Raw genomic sequence first — 24514 nt, 5'->3', positions numbered from 1 at the left:
GCTTCCCGTATTTGCTCTTTTAATTGTTGATTGGTGGGATAATTTAATGCCTGCATTTGCTCTTTCATCTCATCCTTCAATGCCTGCATTTGATCTTTCATCTTCTCGTTTGCTTCTCTGATTGTTTTAATTATGTACATTCTGAACTCCCTTTCTGACATTTCTTCTGCAATACTGTCATTGGGTTTTATTGATAGAGCATCTAGGTTTGTTTGGGTCATTTTCTTTCCTTGTTTTCTCATATTGGTCAGATATCAGTGGGACTTTGAGATATTGCAGATTTCCTCTATTGGCTTATAGTGTCCCTGTAGATTTCCAGTATATCACCTCCTAGCCTTCAGTAACCTGAAGTCTTGGAGGAACTTGAGAATGCAGTGCTTCCAAAGAAAGCTGCCCCTGGCCAGCCGCTGGGTGGAGGACTGGGGGATTAGTGTGCTCCTAAAGCCTCTCACTAGGCGGGTCTGCTTCTAGTAGCTGGTTGTGGACCAGATCTGATGCCGGATGGAGCCGGTCTGCTCAGGAAAGCCTCTGGCCCCCAAGCCCTGGTCCGAGAAGCTGCCTGTGGACTGAACTGGGGCGCCACTGAGGGCTCAGTGTGTGTGGAAAGCCTCTCACTGGGCCAGCCTGCTCCACGAAGCTGGCTGTGGACCGGGCCTGCCCCAGGATGGAGCCAGGCTACTCTGGAAAGCCTCTCGGCCACCCTGCCCTCTCCGAGAAGCTCGCTGAGGACTGAGACCAGCCGCTGGGTGTGGGTCTGGGGGCTGGGTGTGCTCCAAAAGCCTCTCACTAGGTGGGCCTGTTCCGAGAAGCTGGCTGTTTACTGGGCCTGCTGCCGGATGGAGCTGGGCTGCTCGGGAAAGCCTCTCGCCACACTGCCCTGCTCCAAGAAGCTGCCCACTGTCCTGGCCTGCTGCCTGGGCCAAGCTTCAACCAGTGGGAGCGACTCACCCAGCGTCTCTAAGTTGGTCCAAGTCTCTCTATACCTCCCTTCTTGAGTCCTGAGTTCTGGAGCGACAGAAGATGCAGTCATCCTCTAGTCCGCCATCTTGAAATACCCTGACTTCTTTCTAAGATTCATTTTGCACGATAGAGGAATTTACCTTTATCAGCAAGGCATGAAATGACCTTCTCTTCCTCTCACATCTAAGAAAGAGTAAACTGAACTCCACCCAGCCACCACACTCATGCACTCCATCCCCTGTGCCGCCATCCTGCACTGGCCAGCGTGCCATGCACACTCGCCAACTCTGCAGGCTGCGCCGTCAACTTCTCCAAAACATTGCTCTATGTAAATTTATGATTACACAAATGGTATGCCTTTACGCCATGTACAAACAGAGAAACAACATGTATCCCATTTGTTTACAATAAAAAAAATAAAAATAAAAAAAAAAAAGACCCATTTTTTAAAAAACTCTTTAGAATTTGTGAGGGGAATTTACTTGCAACCCATGCAGCCTTTCCAAGAGTCCTGAAATTTCCTTTCTTCTGCTCTTACCACCTTCTATTTATTCATTGGCAAAGTAATAAATTGTAAATGTCTGAAAGCTAGGGAAGTCCTTTTATTATCATTTATTTCTTTTGCATAAAAAAATTAAAGCCTCGCACTTCACAACAGAAGTCAGTAAAGGGTCTTGGCTGGAGAAAGAGTATGGAGTCTATCCATTATCACTGACTGATTAAAATGAAATAACATTGAGACCTAAGCAAAAAAGCAAAGAATTCTCAACCACCAGTGATTTTCTACTTTCCTGCATGGCTTCTGATGTTCTTACATCTCCTTTTCATGTTCTTATTTTGCTTTACAACCATTAAAAATATTGGTTAAACTCTAAAACTCTACTGGTTAGCCACAGTCTAGGCTTTGTGCCTCTCAAAGATTTAATAAAAAGAAAATATCTTACTCATAGTAGAAAAGATTATACTGTTGATTCTTATTTATTCTATGGAAATATGGTTGGCAAACTGCAAAGATTTTATGACAAATGAAGAACAGAAGATAGCACTAGATGACATTTGGAACATGGATAGCAGGAGAATATACACCAGTGAGTTGATGGTATTTCTCCCCAGGTGAAGAGACTTGTATTTTTACTCTCTTTTTAATAGTACGAGTTTATAATTTTTAACAAAAAGCATATATTAAATGCCAATAAAAGCAACATTTAATTTTTAAAACACATAATTAAGACTTTGATATACTATGGAATTGCAGAAGTTCCTACTTTTGTCATTCAGTCCCAAGGTCTTGCAGATGATCAGGGTTTAGAAGAAATTCTTCATAAGCACAGAAAAATCAGTTGGATGCTAACACAGTGACATGGTCAGAAAGATTCATTTTGAATTGTAGCTCTCTGTGTTTAGACAAGTCTGTTAAGCACTCTCAACTTTGACCTCCCCTGCTGTAAGATGGCACCGATTACACCTTCCTACAAAGTTCAAGGTTACTATGAGAATAAGATGAGGACTATAATAAGCTGATTGTTCCATATGGGTTTCATAAATAACAAAAGATAATGTACTAATGACAATAATGAATACAATGACATGGCTAAAATTTACAGTGCACACTATGTCAAGGCCTAATCTTAGCACATCCACAATTTACTCCTCAAATTGTAGCCACAACCCTATGTGAGGAACCATGCTGTTCTTCCTCTTTGTAGCTGAAGAAACTGCAGTACAGAGATGCTTAAGTTCACAAGGTCTTCAAATTCATAACCACCACTATGAACAGTGTCTCACAAGATTTTCATGTTTTGGTAGTAGATAATAATAATTGTATTTATTGATTTTGTTCATAGTAATCATCTTGGATATGTGCATAGTGTTTTAGAGGCTTATATAAATAAAATTCCTGCCCTAAATTTTATGTTAATTGAAACATACTTCAAAGGCTATCCATGAAGGACAATAAAAAGGAAGTTAATTGGAAAGTGTGACACTGTGATTGATTCCCTAGGGTGGATGTTGGCTTTTCTTCCTGAAGCATTTGAGAGTGGGGTTTTTCCTCATTAAAGAAACAAGCATCTCAGGAACTGTTCCACGGCCCTTCCACTGGGCACAGCAAGAGATCAACACCATTTTAGCCTTGGCCCTTAAACTAATTTGTCTTCTCAGAGTCCTGAAGTGCTTCAACAGCCTTAAAAGTAGTTCTTGTTAGAGGAGATATAGTAGGAAAGATGGATAATAAAATTCTAGAAAAATCTGGTTTTCTTGAGGATAAATGATGGTGTTCTGTTTTCATTTAAATTTTCACTTTCTTTTTTTTGTTAGAATAAATAACACATATAACATCCTAAGTCATAACCTCTGAGTTTTGCTACTCAAATTCTTGGGAAATGTTAAAGGAAATAATTTTACCATCTTTGGGTGTGTATAAGTGAGTTAGTTTTCACTATGAATTCAGATAGCTGGTTTATTTTTCTTGGTCACATGAAGACTACAGATAGTCATCCTTTCTCTCCAGTGAGTGCACTCTGGTTTTTCTCTATAATGCAGAGTCTAATTTCAAGTTTTCTGGAAGTAGACATGTTATTTTTAGAACCTCAAGACAGTTCATATGCACCCAGAGAGCAGTATAATGATGATCACTTATGGAAAGAGGTTCTTCCACAAAACAAAACTCTAATGCTTCAATTTACTCCTGTCTCTTGCAATCTGGATGATGATTGAATTCATAAGCTTACTCTACCCTCTGGGCAAGTTTCATGCTGATTTATAAGGTGTAGAACTTTCAGTCAGTTCTGTTCTTAGGATGTTATTAATCAAAACCTAGAAGGAGATGGTTTAGACTAATGCTGGAAATCCTGGATCTCTTTATAGCTCTACCACCCCCAAGGTCATTAGCCTTGGATGAGTTACACTTCTAAGTATCAGTTTTATCAACTCTAAAATATAAGAATCTTGGAAGATGATTCCCGTAAACCATTTTCAGTTCTAAAATTCTGTAGATTTTAAGAGATGCTTAGTTTCATGTATTTTAGTTCAAAAATTAGAAAATTGAGAAATCCTGACTCATCAAAGGCATGTAAACATCAAATTTCAACTTTTGAGAACACTCATCAAATATTATCAGTAACAACTATTTTGTTTTTTCACGCATATTGCCCTTCCTCAAAAATAGTGTTTATCTAATTGTGTTAGGTAAATAGTATTCAGATGAACACATCAAAAAATTTTCTATAGGGTACATAAATTGTGAAAGGAAATCACATCTTAGGTTCTGCTTTGACCAATCTTTTCTAAATTATTCTGGCAGTCATTCATTCAACAAACAGTCAGTAGCGTTCCTTGGGTATTTATGTGTCATGTGATGCAGCTGATGTTTTGCCATTTATATTATTCATTTAAATCCTTAAAATCCCAAGAGGTACAAGGCTGAGTATTATAGAACTTACTTCTGGTTCAAAGATGAAAAGTTGATAAATGCTGGGACCAAAATTGAAACCCAGATTTGTTGGCTCTGTGCCAAATGTTTTTGTCTTGCAGCCCCAAGGCCCATTCCTCACCACTTTTTTCCTGTGCCAGAAGGCTGACTTGTTTGAATTTCAAGAGTGGACCAATAGCAGATCCCAGAAAGCGATACCAGAGAATAATGGAATTGAAGGCAAATGAGGTCTATGTCCCTCCCTCCCTCCCTCTAGTTTCACCTTGGTTGGCTGTGTCCCTGAAGCAGACCCTCCCTACACATTTTCTTCTTTCCCTGATGATGTTTCTCACCCTAGTCAGTCCAGCTGTAATAACAGCTCTGAGATCCTGTACTTCACTCATGATCTCTTAGATTCTACCCTTGTTTTAAGAATTAGTCCCTTTTTCAATCTCTTCCCAAAATTGTCCTAATTTGAACACTCCATCTCCTTCTTGTGGAGACCCTGACTGGGACAGTCACTAAGATAGTCAGGTTTCCATTGTGATAAAATGCCTAAGATAAACAGTTTTAAGGAGGAAATGTTTAGTCTGGCTTATGGTTTCAGAGGTTTCAACCCATGACCATTTGGCCCTGTTGTTTTGGGCTATGATGTCACAGGGGGAGTGGCGAGACTCATTTCTGTTGATTCTATAGAATAGGCAGGACTATAGGTGTTCTTACATCCTGGCTGAGGAATATACCTGTACACCAACCTCCTTGGTTTGGTGTTTTTGTGTTTTTTGATTTTTTTTTTAACTGGTGATTGAACCCAGGAGCACTTAACCATGAGCCAAGTTCCTAGCTCTTTTTTATATTTTATTTAGAGACAGTCTTGCTGAGTTGCTTAGGGCCCTGCTAAGCTGCTGAGGCTGGCTTTGAACTCACAATCTACCTTCCTCAGACTCCCAAGCTACTGGGATTAAGGCATGCATCACCACACCTAGTTCAACCTCCTTATTTGAACTAAACTAAAAAATGAGCCACAAAGTGCTAGAATTTATTTGCCTGCAGAAAGAAAGGGCTACTTAATCTAAATATTGGGGCATAAATTGAAAAGACTTGTTTAAGCATTGAAAAAGAAGTGTCTAGACTATGTATCTGTAATTTGGTGTCTTTTGATTTGGGGTTTCAAATCTGAGTTTCTGCAGTCTTTGAAAGCACTAAAATATGTGAAAAGGCTCTGTGCATAAACTTTGGATTATAGAGACATTTGCATTAATTAAAGTCTCAAATAGGTTTAAAAATCAAAGTTAATATTGGAATATGGGCAATATGTCCACTTCATTGGCCAGACCAAGTAATACAGATTAATAGACAAGGTCATTTAAATATTGTTCTGATTCCATACACTCATCAGGTAACCTTCTGATTTTTGCTTTAATTTTCCACATAGGCTTTTGGGAAGGTATATATCTTAACAACAACTTTTGCTTCTCATAAAAATTAGTTTAATGGATTTCAAATAGATTCTTCATGTCCTCTTTTCTCAAAGCTTGAATTTCCCTGAATAAATTATTTATTAAATTTCCAGACCTATAGGACTAGAAGATTGGACCCAGGTAATGCAACAACAAGAGAACACATCTCTTGATGCCTTTAAGATCTTTTTACCACCAGTCATAACCCCATGACCATATAACCTCTCACTACCACAACTATAAGTTAGATGTTTTAATAGACCCATACTAAAATATTGAAAAGAAACTCACATATTCTGATACTTTTTCTTTTATATGTTTGTGACTTCTTCCTCACCAGGGAACCAACAATGAGCAATTTAATGACTGTAAAATCATCTTTTTTGTGTTTGAAAAATAGAGGTCCTGAGGATATAATAGAGAACAAAGTTTGATTAGTGAGAACAAGGTAATAATTGCTCCTTTCTATCCAGATGAGTGGATTTCATTTTTGTGCTATGTGGTAGGATGTAATAATGTATTTGGTCAGCTTTGTCCCCAAAGAGTTATTGACATGATTGTTAAGTTGTATTTTTCCGTTATTATGTTCACATAATGGAGTTCTCTCTTCAAAGGAAATATGCTGGAAAGAAATCCATTATGATGTTGTAATGAATGTCCTTTACCAAAGGCAAGATAGAGTCAAGGCTGCAACTCCAATTTTTTAATCTGTGCTAGAAAACACTTTGTGTCTCTAGTTCTCAGCACAAGGTGCTCAGGAGGGCTGCCTTTGGGCACTTTTTATCCAAAATAGAAACTCCCCAAGTTTCTTTCAAATTCTGTCTCCAAACCATCACCCATGCTTTCCAATTGGCCAAAGCTGTTAGTCAGTCATTGATCTTCAGCATTCTTTTCCTGACAGTCACTTCCTCCAAACACACTGTCTTTTGGTCACTGTTTAACCACAGAGATTAGCTTCTTTTAGTCTCCTCACACCTCTCCATTCCTTCTCACTCTAATACAGATCACTCTGCCTCTGTCCTCCTAAATATCCAAGGATCTACCCTTGATAATTTTCTCACTGAGAAATCTTATCTACCATCTTTATGTGGCATCACCAAGATCAATATCTTCATACTGGGCTGCACTATTAAGTATCTAGATTCTGTGCACCTACATTCCAACCAGACATCCCTATACAGGGACCTCAGAATCATCTGCCCAAACTGCAGCTCATTATCTCTACCAACTTCCCTACAGTCAAACTAGTTTCTTCCTCCTTACTTTAAGACTATCAACATCCACCCAGGTATTTAAGCTAGAGGCAACTGACTCTTCCTGAAACCTTCATATAAGTACAGTTTGAGTTTGATCCTAGTGAATAAACAGAAATGTACCAGTTTGGAAAGAGCATGAAATGGCATTCCAAGAAAGAAGAGACTTCCAAAAAGCCATTGATCTGAGCATGTTTCTTTATTTTTTTTTAATTTAAAGTTTGTAAAATAAATAAAGGATAGTGATGGGGTGAATCATTGAATCATGAAACAGCATGACGTGTTTAGAGACTGATGAACTATGTTAGGTTGTATTACAGAAGGTACAGTAGATACTGGCATGAGATTAAATAGAAACAAACTGGGTTTAACGGATCATGCTCTGACTTTGTACTTTACTAAGCAGGCAAAAAGAGGTCCCCAAATCCTCAGAAAACTCTTATTTTAACAATGGCTTGTCACCTTAGCATGTCTTCCCTGGCTTCCAAACTTCCATCATATCTGTACTGAGCTATTCTTGGGAAACTTCTAACTCTCTAAGAGTCATGTAGCATTTGTTGTTCAAGTTTCAAAGGGGTTATAAAAGCAGAGTACCATCCTTATGAAAATTCTTAATAAGAACATTGTAGGAAATATCTATAGTGTTAGATAGCCATCATCCACTGACCCATCTTTCGGAAACAGAAATTCAATTTTCCTGTGAGGATCACCCTCTCCCACTAAAGTCTGTATTCTTCAAATGGAGGTGACTCTTGTTCCAACTCCTGCATTCTTTCCTCCTCCAACTGGGCCATTTCATCCCTCTGGTCACAGCTACTCAATTCAAGCAAATGATTGTCAGGTCTATATATCTTGTTTCAACTATTTACAGAGATGTTTCCTTCTTTATTGAAGTTGATATTGAGGTACAGGAGGGGAGCAACTAGCAACCAGCTTATCCCCACCAAGAGCCTGAGGATGAAATCAGACTGGAGTAAAACAATAGCAAGAGATGATCTTGACCCTGTTGAATCCTACAAAATATACAGTGTAGTAAGTCCATGGCCCCTGCCTTCAATGACCTTAAAATATATTTGAGGATACATACTAAACTACAAAAGTAATACTCAAAAGAAGACAATTAGGAAACTGCCTCCTGTCCACACTGCAAGGAGACAAGCAAACAAGACAGAAGTGCTTGTCTCTTCTTATTGAAACAAGTGGGAGAGCCTGCCAACCTGTCTGCACTTGAATATGAGGAGTGTGAAAGAGTGTAATTTAAGTATTTAGGCTTTCGCCTGCCTCTCTTTTTGTTTTTCTTCTTTCTATCAGTTCACAATCTTAAAAATCAATGTGTCAAAATATTCTTACCCCCTACCCTACCCAGAATTTATAATAAATTGTCTTACAACCACGTTTCTGTAGAAAAGGAGAGGTGTTTGTGTGCTAATTTTAGAACAGTTTGACAGGCAATGGAAAGTGAGACTGAGAAATACTCACGTGATCAGCATGTAATCCAGGATGATGACTGCAGAAAGAGGCTGAAGAAAATTGGAAACCAAGAGACCAATTGGCAGAGACTAAAGAACTAGGGAAGAACACAAGGGAATTTGGACATATCAGAGCAAAAAAAAACACCAGTAGGTAAAACCATCCACATATAGAAAAGGCAACTAGAGGAGAAGTTTTATTTATATTTTTTATCATGCTGAGTGCAATTTAAGTGAGGGAGCAAAAATATGAAATGGAGAATCCAAAGAGAGTTGTTTTGAACTGAGCCTGAGGAGAGGACCTGAGACCAAGGTACAGAACTGAAGATCAGACAGCCATAACTGTCACATTCTGTAAAAGTCCCAGCTCCGTTTCTATCTGGCTCGTGCTGGAGCTAGTAATGAGGCCATCTGCTTGTAATGCTTGCTCCGTGTGTGGCTGGTGCCCAGAAATCTCCACGCCTTCCAGCAAAGTCATTTTTACACTGTACCTGACAGACAGAGCATGTGTTTGTGCTAAAAACACTGCAGGAAAAGGATACTGGGAGGAATCAGTAAAGTCCTGACCTTGAGGGAAGACAGCTATGAACTCCAAGGAGGTAGTTTTAAAAAGTTAAGGGCAGTGAAATGCTGAGGAACCTACTAGAAGCAATCTGTTAGACCCATTTCACACTATGCTAGGAAAGAACATCTGTTTGGGGTTGCTTTGGGGCAAGAAAAAGAATGGTGGCCTTGTTCTGTTTTTTAAATTACTTCATTTTCTTCAGTATATAGCTAAAAGAAGTGAAGCCAACATTGACTTTGAAAATCTTATTGGAGACCAATAAGACCAACTGCCAAAGGCTAAAGCTCAAATTGCTTATCATGATGCCTGGCAACCTGACCTCAGTGTTGCCACCAACCAATCATACCCCATGCCATTTACTTTGATGAGCACCCAAATTTTAACATCTACAAATGTGTCATCCCCTTTAATACCATCACACTATTGAAAATGTAGTTTGTGCTGCCTGTGATATGGTTTTTAAACTTTTCCAAATGAATAAAAGGAAAGGCAAAGTAATTTGTCCATGATCAAACAAATTGTAAAGTATTAAATATTAATAAGTCTTTACATATGGAAGAATTTAAAGGAAGGATCATATCATTGAATTGAGATGCTTATGTAAGATATCACATGCTGGGGTTGACCAAAGTATTTCCTACATTAGAGTACTGAACTTTGGTGTGATGACGTTAGCCTATTTGAAGAGAACTATTCCAGATATTTTAAGAAATATCCTCATAGAATTTATTCACCTTGTGTCATCTGAGGGTCTTACAAGGGGCACTATACATTACATTGTTCAAGTTTCTTCTGATAAGAATACTCAGAAGAAATAGTCTTCTTGTCTTCAGTATTAGAGATAACTGTCCTTCAGCTGGAAAGCTGATATGCATTACCAACCAGAAAGATTAAAAGCAAATTTAGAGCCTACTCATTGTAAGTATATAGCATTCTATGGCAGGGAACAGCAAACTTTTTTGGAAAGGAACAGATAAAATTCAATGCCAAAAAAGCAAATAGCCCAACCAATAAAGAGGCAAAAGAACTAAACAGAAACTTATCAAAAAAAAAAAAAGGGCCAAAAAACATATGAAAAAAGGTTCAGCAACTCCAGAAATCAGGGAAATACAAATCAAAACTATAGTAAGATTTCATCTCACTCCAGTCAGAATGGCAATTATCAAGAACACGAACAATAATAAATGTTGGTGAAGATGTGGGGGAAAAGGTACACTCTTAAATTGTTGATGGGGCTGCAAATTAGTACAACCACTCTGGAAAGCAGTGGAGAAATTTCTCAAAAAACTAGGAATGGAACCACCATATAACCCAGCTATCCCACTTTTTGGTATTTTCCCAAAAGATCTAAAAGAGCATACTAAAGCAATAGAGATACTACAATGTTTATAGCAGCACAATTCACAAGAGCCAAATTATTGAATCAACCTGGATGCCCATCAATAGATGAATAGATTAAGAAAATGTGGTATATATATACACAATGGAGTTCTACTCAGCCATCAAGAAGAATGAAATAATGGCATTTGCTGGTAAATGGATAAGATCATGCTAAGTGAGATACACCAAACTCAGAAACTCAAGCACTAAATGGTTCCTCTCATATGTGGAAGCAAGAGAAAAGTAAGGGAAAGAAGGCAATGGGGGAGGAGAACTAATCAAGGCAAGATCAGTGAAGTAGAAGAACAAGAGTAAGAAAAGAAGAAAAGGAAAGGAGAAGAAAAATGGAATTAATTTAAAATCATATTATACTCCTATATAAAGTTTCCAAGGGTAATTTCACCTTCATGTATACGTTTTAGTCAGTTATTTCACTACTGTGACTAATGGACCCAACCAGAACAAATGCAGAGGAAGAAGCTTGAGGGCTCACAGTCTCAAGAGGTCTTAGTCCATAGAAGGCCGCCTCCATTCCTCAGGACTTGAGGCGAGGCAGAACATCATGGCAGAAGAGTGTGGCAGAGGGAAGCCGCTCACATGATGATCAGGAAACAGAGAGAGACACCACTCTTCAGATACAAAATACATACCCCATAGCTACACCCCAAATGAACCACTTTCTCCAGTTATCACTCAGTTAGTCCCATCAGGGATTAATTAACTGATTGGGTTAAGGTCATAAACCAATCATTTCTCCTCCAAATTTTCTTGCATTGTCTCACATGTGAACTTTTGGGGGGACACCTCATATCCAAACTGTAACATGTATATATAAAAGAAAGGAAGTTTAGTAGAGGAGGGCAAATAGAAGGAGGGAGAAGGGGAGGAAAGGGGGGAATAGGAATTGAAATTCCTCACATGTATGATTTTGTCAAAATGAACCCAAATACTATGTGTAGATTATAATGCTCTAATAATATTTTCATCTTTGCAGGCCAAATTAACTCTGTCACAACTACTCCACCCTGCCATTGTAGTGTGCATGTAGGCATAGAAAGTACACAGATTAATGGATGTGACTAATAAAACCTTATTTATAAGAATAGGTAGTAGGTCTATTCTGGATTTAGCCCCTGCTATAATTTGCTGATACTGCTATGGTATGTTTTTGTAATACAGTATCAGTCAAGGTTCTATTCTTTCCTTTCACTTATTTTTCTCCTTCATTCTTAATTTCCTGTACTGATGTTACATCACTCTTGTGTAAATTTTCTGCATTTCTGGTATTTTCTGAAACCAAGTAAGAAATTCTTAAATAAAACTTTTAATTTAATTGTTCCTAGGCTTACTTTGTGGTTATAACAAAACATTTCAGATGGAATGGATTATACTAAGAAATCTACAAATCAGAAAATAATATTTTATTTTTAATTTTTAAATTTTCTTAAAAAGTAGAAAGGAGATTACCAGGTAAGAAGGCAGAAAAGCACTGGAAGCTGACTGGAGGCCACTCCTTCTGATCTCTTATTTGTAACCATGATATTTATAGTTTGCTGACTTTTACTAGTGTGTTTGTATCTTCAGCTTTCATGAAATCTATAAGCACTGTGCTCCACATTTAGTTCCACTGCAATTGTTTACATATCTCTGTCCTAAAACCCTTATTGATTCATTAAATCAATAAATATTACCAAATATCAATAAACCCTAGTATTATGTGCCAAGTGCTGTTCCAGGTACCATGAATACAAAAGTGAAGAAAAGAAACTCCCCTCATGACATTTATTTCCCAATGAAGACAAACAATGAATGAATGAGTAAATAAATACTTCTGGCAGGGTAATATTGACTTTGTGTTTATCCTGTTTATTTATTTGCCAAACATTTCTAGCACCTAACATTTCTGGCTAACCACTGGAGTTGGGGAGTGGGGAAGAAAAAAAGAATTGATGACACAGAGTGATTCATCTCTAATGATAATTTTAGAACTTTAGATATTCCTACATCATAATTATTTGTATCAACTAAATATCTTTAACATAAGCTACTTTAATAAAGTAGAGAGAGATAAGTAAGTTCTCTGCTATTATTTTTGGCATAAGTAAAGATGTGATAGCAAAATATAACTCAAAAGTAAAAATTGAAATATTTTTATTACTGCTATTCTCCCTAATTCTGAGATAATATCTGCCATTTGTATCATAAATAGTTAAACATCAACTCTAAAAAAAATAATGATTCAGAGAAAAACAAAAGTGGAATTCAGCCATTACATGATGACAGGCAGGTTCTCCTATGGCTAGATTAGCAATTTCAGATGAAGTGAAATGCTGAAGGTAGACTATACTATGCCATAATCAAACTATGCTATTGCTTTTATTTTTATGTGTCACAATTTTTATAATACAAAAAAATCTTAATCCAATGCAGTCATTTACAAATTTTTAATATGAATTTTGGTTTTCTGCTCCTCTTGAATATGGTGTTTTAGTGTGTTTGTGATCACAATTGTACAGAAAAGGCTTACCTCCAGGGTAGGAAGAACAGTAGAATGAAACAAACATTATTACCTCATGTACATATATCACTGCATGACCAATGTGATCCTACAATATGTACAATTAGAAAAATAAGAAATTACACTCCATATATGTATGATTTATCAAAATGTATAAATGCATTCTACTGTCATGTACAACTTATTAGAACAAATTAAAAATTCAAAAAAATAAAGAATATGCAACCTGTTTGATATCAAGATCACAAAAAATGGCTTAACTCAGAGGGAGAATAAGTTTATTTTAATTCCAAAAAATTAATAGCATATACAGAGGAAAAGCAGTATGTGGGCTCTGCTTAATTTGTCTGAAGTTATTCACCCTTTTACTTTCTTACAAAGACTGAAAATAAAAATGGCAAAGATAATATGAAATATTTTCTAATAGACAAAATTATTTCAAAGTAGGAAATTTCACAACTACCTTGCTCTCAGTCAGTCAATATCTATTAAGTAATTAGGACCTCAGGCTTAGTAAGAGACTTCTGAGAGTGTGAGGAAGAGCGTCTGCCTCCAAGGAGCTTACGTTCTGATCCAGATCAAGTTTTCCCTAAGCAGAGTGTTACTCTCAAATAATACATACATAACATTGTTACTCACAAATGTTATAAATTAAATATATAACATTATGTAATATATAACATGCAACATATAATGTGTATAGCATTGTGATGGGATTATATTCAGTACAGCAATTTTCTGCTCTGTATCTCTCAGTAACCATTTTCTATCATACCAAATCCAGATATCTTCTTGTCTTTCAAAAGCTTCCTGTATAGCCCTTCCCCCATTCTTACATCAGACCCTGACTTAGTTAAATATTTCTCTCTCTCCCTCTCTCTTTATATATATATATATATATATATATATATATGTACATGTAGATATATATAGATGTCTCTATATACATATATACATGTATATATATATATATACATATATAGAGAGAGATCTTCCTCTGACTACACACACACACACACACACACACATTCACATACACACACGACTTGTCCCCTGACTGTCCAAGGTGCCAGTTCATGGGAATGGGAAATTTTTGGCAAATGAGAAGTAAGGATGAGTTGTAAGCACCCCACAGGACATAAACACACACCAAAGTAGCTGACGGAGAGCAAAAACCAGACCCTAGCAACAGAAAGTAGGGAAATCTGAATAAGTAGGGCTGGAAAAAACAAAGTTTTTCAAGGTAACCACCCCCAGTTCATGTTAAAGAGAAAGCCATAATGGTTATTCTCTTTCTAAATAATGAAAACTGGCTCAGCCTCTGCTGTTCCTTAGATTCCTAATTCTCATTTTTCCCCTGCATTGCATCTGGTGTCCAGAATTCACCACCTCCAGGAAGCTCCCCGCTCCACTTACACATTATCAGCCATGTCAAGATATACATGTGCGCTCCAAGAGACTGTAGCAATTGGAGAACAGTGTCACTATCCTACATGAGAATTTTATATCTGTCCTACAGAGGGAAGCCAATACTTAAGAAAGCCTGTTGTGTGTATAAGTAGAGGCATTTTAGACTCCAGCACCCATGTTATAATTGCTACATATGTGAATTGCAAGAATAATAGTAATTTTCTTAAATTCTTTTGCAGTTAAGATATGTGATTTGTCTTTCTTATACAATAAAATATTTGGTGTTATAAATTTGAATGTAGTTTTCCCTTTTTACTGTAGCACCATGATGTAATTCATAGGGAAACATCAGAACCCTCTCTGTCCTGTAGTTTTAGTTATTTGGTGTTGGGACTAATGACACATTAACTAACTCAGGCTGACTCCTTCTCCCTGGCAAGAGAGCAAGATCAAGGCCCCAAAGGCCTTTTCAAAGGTTAATGACAATAAATCGGACCACCGTCAGGGATTGGTCAACAACAGTTCCACGAACATGATCAGCTCATGCTTGCCATATAGTCCTATGGGACTCTCACCTGAGTGAACCCCCGTGCCTTGCTGACCTTTAAGCTGATTGGTTCCCGCCTAGCCTTCACCCTACATAAAAGCTGTGTGACTTCCTCAATAAATGAGTTTCTGCTGTGTCTGGTCTCCCTGACACGTTTGATTGTCCTCTGCCCAGAGGGCTGCGTGTGGACAGTCAGTCGGCTCTACCTGTCCTGGTGTGGCCTTGTTGGGGAGTGTCCCCTTCCCTTGTCGCTGGTCCAGAAGAGCAAGGGGGCTTAAGACCCCGACAATTTGGGCTATACAGTTCATGATTATAACTGTTTCTGCCTATTTGTCCAATTTCATCATGGTGATGATAATTTTGCAAGGTGAGGAAGTTGAAATAAAAAACTGTTTTTAATTTTTCATATTTTATGTCTTGATTTTACATGCATTATAATATATTTGTAGCATGTTCTAATATAACTCTAAAGAAATTTTATCTTGATGAAAATTTAATTTTCTTAATTCCCAATCACAATGATTGGGACAAGGGGTTGGTTTAAATGTGACTAAGAGATTCTCATTCTTTATGATCAGATGTCTATCTTCAAACTCCCTAAAATCATCTAGTCTACAATTCAATGGCAAATGCAACGTGGGCAATTCCTGTCACTTTGTTAAAACCAATCCCAACTCTTTCCTTCAAGAGAAACTATTTTGTTGTTTTAGAGTAAGATACTTCATACCATTAGGTAGTAATATAATATTAACTTCAAAATATCCTACCATGCTGACTTTTTATTAGATCAAGTTTGTGATTTAATTGTAAATTTTCCTGAAGTAATACACTTGTTTTTTAATTACAGCTTTATAGGTATACACAGTAGTTGGGTTCATCCTAACAAAATCATACATGCATAGAATTCTATTTCAGTTCATGATCTTCCCTTTCCCTTCTTTTCCCTCTCATCCTCCCTCCCTCCCCTGTTCTTCCTCCTCTACTCTGCTAGGCTTCCTTTCACTCACCTATTATTATTTATTTTTCATTGATTGTTTTATCATACACAAAGGTTAAAATCCCTGTGGTATATTTATATGCACATAACATGATTTTTAAGAATTCATTCTGTGTTGCCTCCTCTTACCCATCTCTCCCACTCTACCTCTCAATTTCCTTTGAAACTACTAAATCATCTTTAAATCTTTATAATGGCCTATGCTTCCCTCCTCCTTTCCTTTACTTTTCTCTAGCTTCCGCATATGAGAGAAAAATGTTCAAGCCTTGAGTTTCTTAGTCTGCTTTACCTCACTTAGAATGACGTCTATCCCATCCATTTACCAGCAAATGCCATTATTTCATTCTTTTTACGGCATGTATGTGTATAATGATTTATTAATCATTCATCTATTGAGGGGTATATGGGTTGATTTCACAATTTACCTATTCTGGATTGCACTGCTATAAACATTTAGGTGGTTGTATCACTATAGTGTGCTGATTTCAGTTCTTTTGGAAAAATACCAAAGAGTGAGATAGCTGGGTCACATGATGGTTCCATTCCTAGTTTTTTGAGCAGTCTCCATAGTTTTCCAGAGTGGTTATACTAGCCTGCAGTCCCATCAACAATGTAAGAGTGTACCTTTATTCCCTACATCCTTGCTAGCATTTATTATTGTTTATATTCTTGATTATTGACATTCTGACTAGAGTGAGATAAAACCTTAGTGTAATTTCAATCATGTAGCATCTCCATGATTGCTAGAGATACAGATATTTTTTCTTATATTTGTTGGCCACTTGTGTTTCCTCTTTAGAGAAATTTCTGTTTAGTTATTTTGCCCATTTATTGAGTGAGTTATTTGGGGATTTTTTTTTTTGTTAAAAAAAATAAGTTTATTGAATATGTTTTGGGGATTTCATTAATATGAGCTTCACCTGAAATATAAACCATTTTCATGGGTCTGATCAAATCAAACTTTTTATGATGTTAAGTTTTTGAGTTCTTTATATGTTCTGGATATCATATAAAGATGATATATGATATCATCTTTATATGATATCATATAAAGATGATATATGATATAAAGATGATATATGATATCATCTTTATATGTTCTGGATTCTCTATCAAAGCAACAGCTTTACCCTATGTAAATGTATGATTACACAAATGGTATGCCATCACTCCATGTACAAACAGAAACAACATGCATCCCATTGTTTACAATAAACATAATTTTTTAAAAAAGCAACAGCTGGCAAAGATTGTCTCCCCCTCCGTAGGCTCTCTCTTCACATGCTTAATTATTTCCTTTGTAGTACAGAAACTTTTCAATTTGCTATCATTCCACTTACTGATTCTTGGTTTTATTTCTTGCTCTTTGGGAGTTTTGTTAAGGAAGTTGGCATCAGCACCTATATGAAGGAATGCTGGCCCTGTTTTCTTCTCCCAGTTGCAGTTTCTGGTCTAATTGTTAAGACTTTAATCCATTTCAGTTTTACTTTTGTGCAGGGTGAGAGCGAGGGACATAGTTTGATTTTTCTACATATAGCTATCCAATTTTCCTAGCACCATTTGTTAAAAAGGCTGTATTTTCTCCATATATTTTGGCACCCTTGTTAAATATCAGATGACTACAGTTATGTGGACTTGTCTCTTTCTCTTCTATTCTCTTATGTTGACCTTCATGTCTATTTTGATGCTAATACCATGCTCTTTTTGTTACTACAGTCCTGTAATATAATTTACATAATTTCAGTTCGGGTATTGTGATGCCTCCTACATTGCTTTTTTGTTTTGTTTTGTTTTGTTTGTTTTGTTTTGCAATTGCTTTGGCTATTCTGGGTCTCTTATTCTTTCAAATGAATTTAAGGATTAGTTTTTTTCTAAGTCTGTGAAGAAATTCACTGGTATTTTGATGGGGATTGCATTGAAAATGTATAGTGCTTTTGGTAGTATGTCCATTTTGACAATATTAATTCTGCCTATCCAAGAACAAGGGAGGTCTTTCCTTATTCTAAGATTTTCAATTTCTTTCTTCAGTGTTGTACAAGTTTTATTGTAGAGATTTTACCTTCTTGGTTAGATTAATTCCCAAGGTTTCTGTTTGTTTAGTTTGGTTTGGTTTTTGTTCTATTTTGAGATTATTGTAAATGAAATAGTTTTCCTGATTTCTTCCTCAGCTGAATCACTGTTGGAATATAAGGATTGTTGCTGGGTTTTATTGAAGGTCTTTTCTGCATTTATTGAATAATCACATGACTCTAGTCCTTAATTCTGTTTAAGTGGTGAATAACATTTATTGATTTGTATATGTTGAACTAATCTTGCATCCTTGGAATGAAACCTACTTGATCCCTCTTGTATTCTTTTTTATGTGGTTTTCAATGTGGTTTTATAATATTTTATTAAGGAATTTTGCATGTATGTTCATCAGGGATATTGGTTTGCCATCTTATTCCCCTGATGCATCTTTGTCTGGTTTTGGTATCAGGGTTGTACTGGCATCATAGGATATATTTGGAAGTGTTCCCTCCCTTTCAATTTCATGGAATAATTTGAGAAAAAAACTGGTGTTAGTTCTTCTTTAAAGTTCTGGTAGAACTCAGCTGAGAATTCATCTGATCCTGGACTTTTCTTTTTTAGACTTTTAATTGCTGTTACAAGCAATTTCAATATCAATACTTGATATTGATCTGTTTAGGTTTTCTGTATCTTCCTGGTTCAATTTGAGCAGGTCATATGTGTCTAGAAATTTGTCAATGTCTTCTAGATTTTCTAGTTTGTTGGAGTTTAAATTTTCAAAATAGTTTCTGAAGATCCTCTGGTTTCAGAATGCTCTGTGGAGCTCCTGTTCATCTCAAATTTTATTTACTTGGGTCTTCCCTCTCTTTGGGTTAGTTTGATTAAGGATTTATCAATCTTATTTTCCAAAGAATTAACTCTTTGTTTCATTGATCCTGTGTGTTCTGTGCATTCTCAATTTCAATAATTTGGGCTCTCATCTTAATTATTTTCTGTCTTCTGTGATTTGGAAAACAGTTCATACTTTTTCTTCTGAGGCCTTAAGGTAGAGAATAAGCCTATATTTGGTATCTCTCTAATTTTTAATGTAGACACTAAATGCTATAAATTTTCCTCAGCATTGCTTTTATACAGTCTCAAAGATTTTGATATATTGGACCTCATTCATTTCAAAGAATTTCTTGATTTCTACTCTCATTTCTTCTTTGATCCATTCTTCATTTAGAAGAGTATTATTCAATCTCCACATGTTTATGTGGTTCCTATTATTTCTCTTGCTATTGATTTCTAGTTTAATTCTATTTCTTTAGTGACCTGATAGGATACATGTGATTATATCAATTTTGTTGCATTTGCTAAGACTTACTTTGTGACCTAAAATATGATCTATTTTGGACAAAGTTTTAGGAGCTGCTGAGAAGAAGGTAGATTCTGCTGTTTGCAGGTGAAATATTCTGCAGATGACTATCAGGTTCATTTGATTTATAGATTTATTTAGGTTGGAAATATCTTTACTGATTTTGTGGGTTTTTTTCTTTTTTTAATTTTTTTTAATTTATTTTTATTGTAAACAAATGGGATACATGTTGTTTCTCTGTTTGTACATGGCGTAAAGGCATACCATTTGTGTAATCATAAATTTACATAGAACAATGTTGTTTGAATCATTCTGTTATTTTTTCACTTCCCCCCACCCCTCCCACCCCTCTTTTCCCTCTATACACTGCTTCCTTCCTCCATACTTGCCCCCCTCCCTAACCCTAACTCTAACCCTAACACTAACCCTTTCCTCCCCCCCATTATGTGTCATCATCCACTTATTAGCGATATCATTCGTCCTTTGGCTTTTAGAGATTGGCTTATCTCACTTAGCCTGATATTCTCCAATTTCATCCATTTGCCTGCAAAGGCCATAATTTTATCATTCTTCATGGCTGAGTAATATTTCATTGTATATATATACCACGGTTTCTTTATCCACTCATCAATTGAAGGGCATCTAGGTTGGTTCCACAGTCTGGCTATTGTGAATTGAGCAGCTATGAACATTGATGTGGCTGTATCTCTGTAGTATGCTGATTTTAAGTCCTTTGGGTATAGGCCAAGGAGCGGGATAGCTGGGTCAAATGGAGGATCCATTCCAAGTTTTCTAAGGAATCTCCACACTGCTTTCCAGAGTGGCTTCACTAATTTGCAACCCGACCAGCAATGTATGAGTGTACCTTTCTCCCCACATCCTCGCCAACACCTGTTGTTGCTCGTATTCTTGATAATCGCCATTCTAATTGGGGTGAGATGGAATCTTAGGGTGGTTTTGATTTGCATCTTACTTATTACTAGAGATGTTGAGCATTTTTCCATATGTTTGTTGATTGCTTGTAGATCTTCTTCTGTGAAGTGTCTATTCATTTCCTTAGCCCATTTGTTGACTGGATTATTTGAATTCTTGGAGTAGAGTTTTTTGAGTTCTTTATAGATTCTGGAGATTAGTGCTCTATCTGAAGTATGATTGGCAAAGATATTCTCCCACTCGGTAGGCTCTTTCTTCGCATTGCTGATAGTTTCCTTTGCTGAGAGAAAGCTTTTTAGTTTGAATCTATCCAAGTTATTGATTCTTGCTTTTATTTCTTGTGCTATGGGAGTCCTCTTAAGGAAGTCTGGTCCTAAGCTGACATGTTGAAGATCTGGAACTACTTTTTCTTCTATAAGATGCAGGGTCTCTGGTCTGATTCCGAGATCCTTAATCCATTTTGAGTTTAGTTTCGTGCATGGTGAGAGATATGGGTTTAGTTTCATTCTGTTGCATATGGATTTCCAATTCTCCCAGCACCATTTGTTGAAGAGGCTATCTTTTCTCCATTGCATATTTTTGGCACCTTTGTCTAGTATGAGAAAATTGTATTTATTTGGGGTTGTGTCCGTGCCCTCTATTCTGTACCATTGATCTACCTTTCTATTTTGGTACCAATACCATGTCGTTTTTGTTACTATTGCTTTGTAGTAGAGTTGAAGATTTGGTATTGCAATACCCCCTGTTTCACTCTTCCTGCTAAGGATTGCTTTAGCTATTCTGGATTTCTTATTCTTCCAGATGAATTTCATAATTGCTTGCTCTATTTCTGTAAGGTACATCATAATGGGATTTTAATTGGAATTGCATTGAATTTGTATAGCACTTTAGGTACTATGGCCATTTTGACAATATTAATTCTGCCTATTCAAGAACATGGAAGATCTTTCCATCTTCTAAGGTGTTCTTTAATTTCTTTCTTCAGTGTTGTATAGTTCTCATTGTAGAGGACTTTCACCTCTTTTGTGAGATTGATTCCCAAGTATTTTATTTTTTTCAAGGCTATTGTGAATGGGGTAGTTTTCCTAATTTCTCTTTCTGAAGATTCATCACTTATGTATAAAAATGCGTTGGATTTATGGGCATTGATCTTGTAACCTGCTACTTTACTGAATTCACTTATGAGTTCTAAGAATTTTCTGGTGGAATTTCCAGGTTCCTCTAAATATATAATCATGTCGTCAGCAAACAGGGATAGTTTGAGTTCTTCTTTTCCAATTCGTATCCCTTTAATTTCTTTGGTTTGTCTAATTGCTCTGGCCAGAGTATCAAGAACGATGTTGAATAGAAGTGGTGAAAGAGTGCATCCCTGCCTTGTTCCAGTTTTTAGGGGGAATGCTTTCAGTTTTTCACCATTTAGAATGATATTAGCCATGGGCTTAGCATAAATGGCCTTTACAATGTTAAGGAATGTTCCCACTATCGCTATTTTTTCTAGTGTTTTGAGCATGAAGGGGTGCTGTATTTTATCAAATGCTTTTTCTGCATCTATTGAAATAATCATGTGATTCTTGACTTTAAGTCTATTGATATGGTGAATTACGTTTATTGATTTCCGGATGTTGAACCAAACTTGCATCCCTGGGGTGAAACCCACTTGATCATGGTGCACTATCTTTTTAATATGTTTTGTATGCGATTTGCTAAAATTTTGGTGAGAATTTTTGCGTCGATGTTCATTGAGGATATTGGTCTGAAATTTTCTTTGCTTGATGAGTCTCTGTCTGGTTTAGGTATCAGGGTGATATTGGCTTCATAGAATGAGTTTGGGAGGGTTCCCTCCTCTTCTATTTTATGGAATACTTTGAGAAGTATTGGAATGAGCTCTTCTTTAAAGGTTTTGTAGAACTCGGCTGAGAACCCATCTGGTGCCGGACTTTTCTTTGTTGGTAGGCTTTTGATGACTTCTTCTATTTCAGTACTTGAAATTGGTCTATTTAAATTGTGTTTGTCCTCCTCGTTCAGTTTAGGCAATTCATATGTCTCTAGAAACCTGTTGATGTCTTCGAAATTTTCTATTTTGTTGGAGTATAGGTTTTCAAACTAGCTTCTAATTATGTTTTGTATTTCAATCCTGTCTGTTGTGATATTTCCTTCTTCATTCCGAATTTTAGTGATTTGGGTTTTCTCTCGTCTTCTCTTTGTTAGTGTGGCTAAAGGTTTATCAATTCTGTTTATTTTTTCGAAGAACCGACTATTTATTTTGTCAATTTTTTTGTATTGTTTCTTTTGTTTCAATTTCATTGATTTCAGCTCTGAGTTTAACTATTTCCTGTCTTCTACTACTTTTGCTGTTGGTCTGTTTTCATTTTTCTCGGGCTTTGAGCTGTAGTGTTAGGATTTGTTGAGTTTTACTTCTTTTATTAAATGCGCTCCATGAAATAAATTTCCCTCTAAGTACTGCTTTCATAGTGTCCCAGAGATTTTGATGTGATGTTTCTTTGTTCTCATTTACCTCTAAGAATTTTTTAATTTCCTTCCTAATATCTTCTGTTATCCATTCATCATATAATAGCATATTGTTTAATCTCCAGATGTTGGAATAGATTCTGTGTTTTACTCTTTCATTTATTTCTAACTTCAATCCATTATGATCTGATAGAATACATGGTAGTGTCTCTATCTTCTTGTATTTGCTAACATTAGCTTTGTGGCATAATATATGGTCTATTTTAAAGAAGGATCCATGTGCTGCTGAGAAGAAAGTGTATTCGCTCTTGGTTGGATGGTATATTCTATAAATGTCCGTTAGGTCTAAATTATTGATTGTGTTATTGAGATCTATGGTTTCTTTGTTCAATTTTTGTCTGGAAGATCTGTTCAGTGGTGAGAGAGGCGTGTTAAAAGCACCTAGTATTATTGTGTTATGGTCTATTTGGTTTCTGAAATTGAGAAGGATTTGTTTGACATACCTGGATGAGCCACTGTTTGGGGCACAGATGTTTATGATTGTTATATCTTGCTGATTTATGCTTCCCTTAAGCAGTATGAAATGACCTTCTTTATCCTTTCTGACTAACTTTGGCTTGAAGTCCACATTATCGGAAATGAGGATGGATACTCCAGCTTTTTTGCTGAGTCCATGTGCATGGTATGTTTTTCCCCATCCTTTCACCTTTAGTCTACGGTATCTTTTTCTATGAGGTGAGTCTCTTGTAGGCAACATATTGTTGGATCTTTCTTTTTAATCCAATCTGCCAGTCTATGTCTTTTGATTGATGAATTCAGGCCATTAACATTCAGGGTTATTATTGAGATATGATTTGGTTTCCCGGTCATTTGGTTCATTTTTTAAATTTTATTTATTTATTTGTTTGACACAACTTGTTTCCTCCTTTATTTGACAATTCCTTTAGAATAATTCCTCCCTTTGCTGTTTTGCTTCTTTGTTTTTCATCTCTTCCTCATGGAATATTTTGCTGAGAATGTTCTGTAATGCTGGCTTTCTTTTTGTAAATTCTTTTAGCTTTTGTTTATCATGGAAGGATTTTATTTCATCGTCAAATTTGAAGATAAGTTTGCTGGGTATAAGATGCTTGGTTGGCATCCATTTTCTTTCAGGACTTGAAAAATGTTTTTCCAGGCCCTTCTAGCTTTTAGGGTCTGGATTGAAAAATCTGCTGATATCCGTATTGGTTTCCCCCTGAATGTAATTTGGTTCTTTTCTCTCACAGCCTTTAAAATTCTGTCTTTATTTTGTATGTTAGGTATTTTCATTATAATGTGCCTTGGTGTGGGTCTGTTGTAATTTTGTGTATTTGGAGGCCTATAAGCCTCTTGAACTTGATTTTCCATTTCATTCTTCAGATTTGGGAAATTTTCTGATATTATTTCATTGAATAGATTGTTCATTCCTTTGGTTTGTTTCTCTAGGCCTTCCTCAATCCCAATAATTCTTAAATTTGGTCTTTTCATGATATCCCATAGTTCTTGTAGATTCTGTTCATGATTTCTTACCATCTTCTCTGTTTGTTCAACTTTGTTTTCAAGGTTAAATATTTTGTCTTCGATGTCTGAGGTTCTGTCTTCCAGGTGTTCTATCCTACTGGATATGCTTTCTATGGAGTTCCTAATTTGGTTTATTGTTTCCTTCATGTCAAGGATTTCTGTTTGGTTTTTTTTCAATATCTCTAACTCTTTATTGAAATGATCTTTTGCTTCCTGTATTTGCTCTTTTAACTGTCGA

At 36.3% G+C, this 24514-nt stretch overlaps 1 long non-coding RNA gene across 1 annotated transcript in view; it reads left to right on the top strand.

Moving 5' to 3' along the window:
- Positions 1-14911: 14911 nt before the first annotated feature.
- Positions 14912-24514, top strand: part of LOC306643661 — a 68376-nt gene continuing 58773 nt past the window's right edge. Inside the window, exon 1 of the long non-coding RNA XR_013759024.1 lies at positions 14912-15338. This is a non-coding gene — a long non-coding RNA (uncharacterized lncRNA). The remainder of the gene's footprint in view (positions 15339-24514) is intronic.

The sequence above is a fragment of the Sciurus vulgaris genome (genome assembly GCF_902686455.1).
Source record: "Sciurus vulgaris genome assembly, chromosome: 14".
Taxonomy (NCBI): domain Eukaryota; kingdom Metazoa; phylum Chordata; class Mammalia; order Rodentia; family Sciuridae; genus Sciurus; species Sciurus vulgaris.
This window is presented reverse-complemented; position numbering and strand designations above follow the sequence as displayed.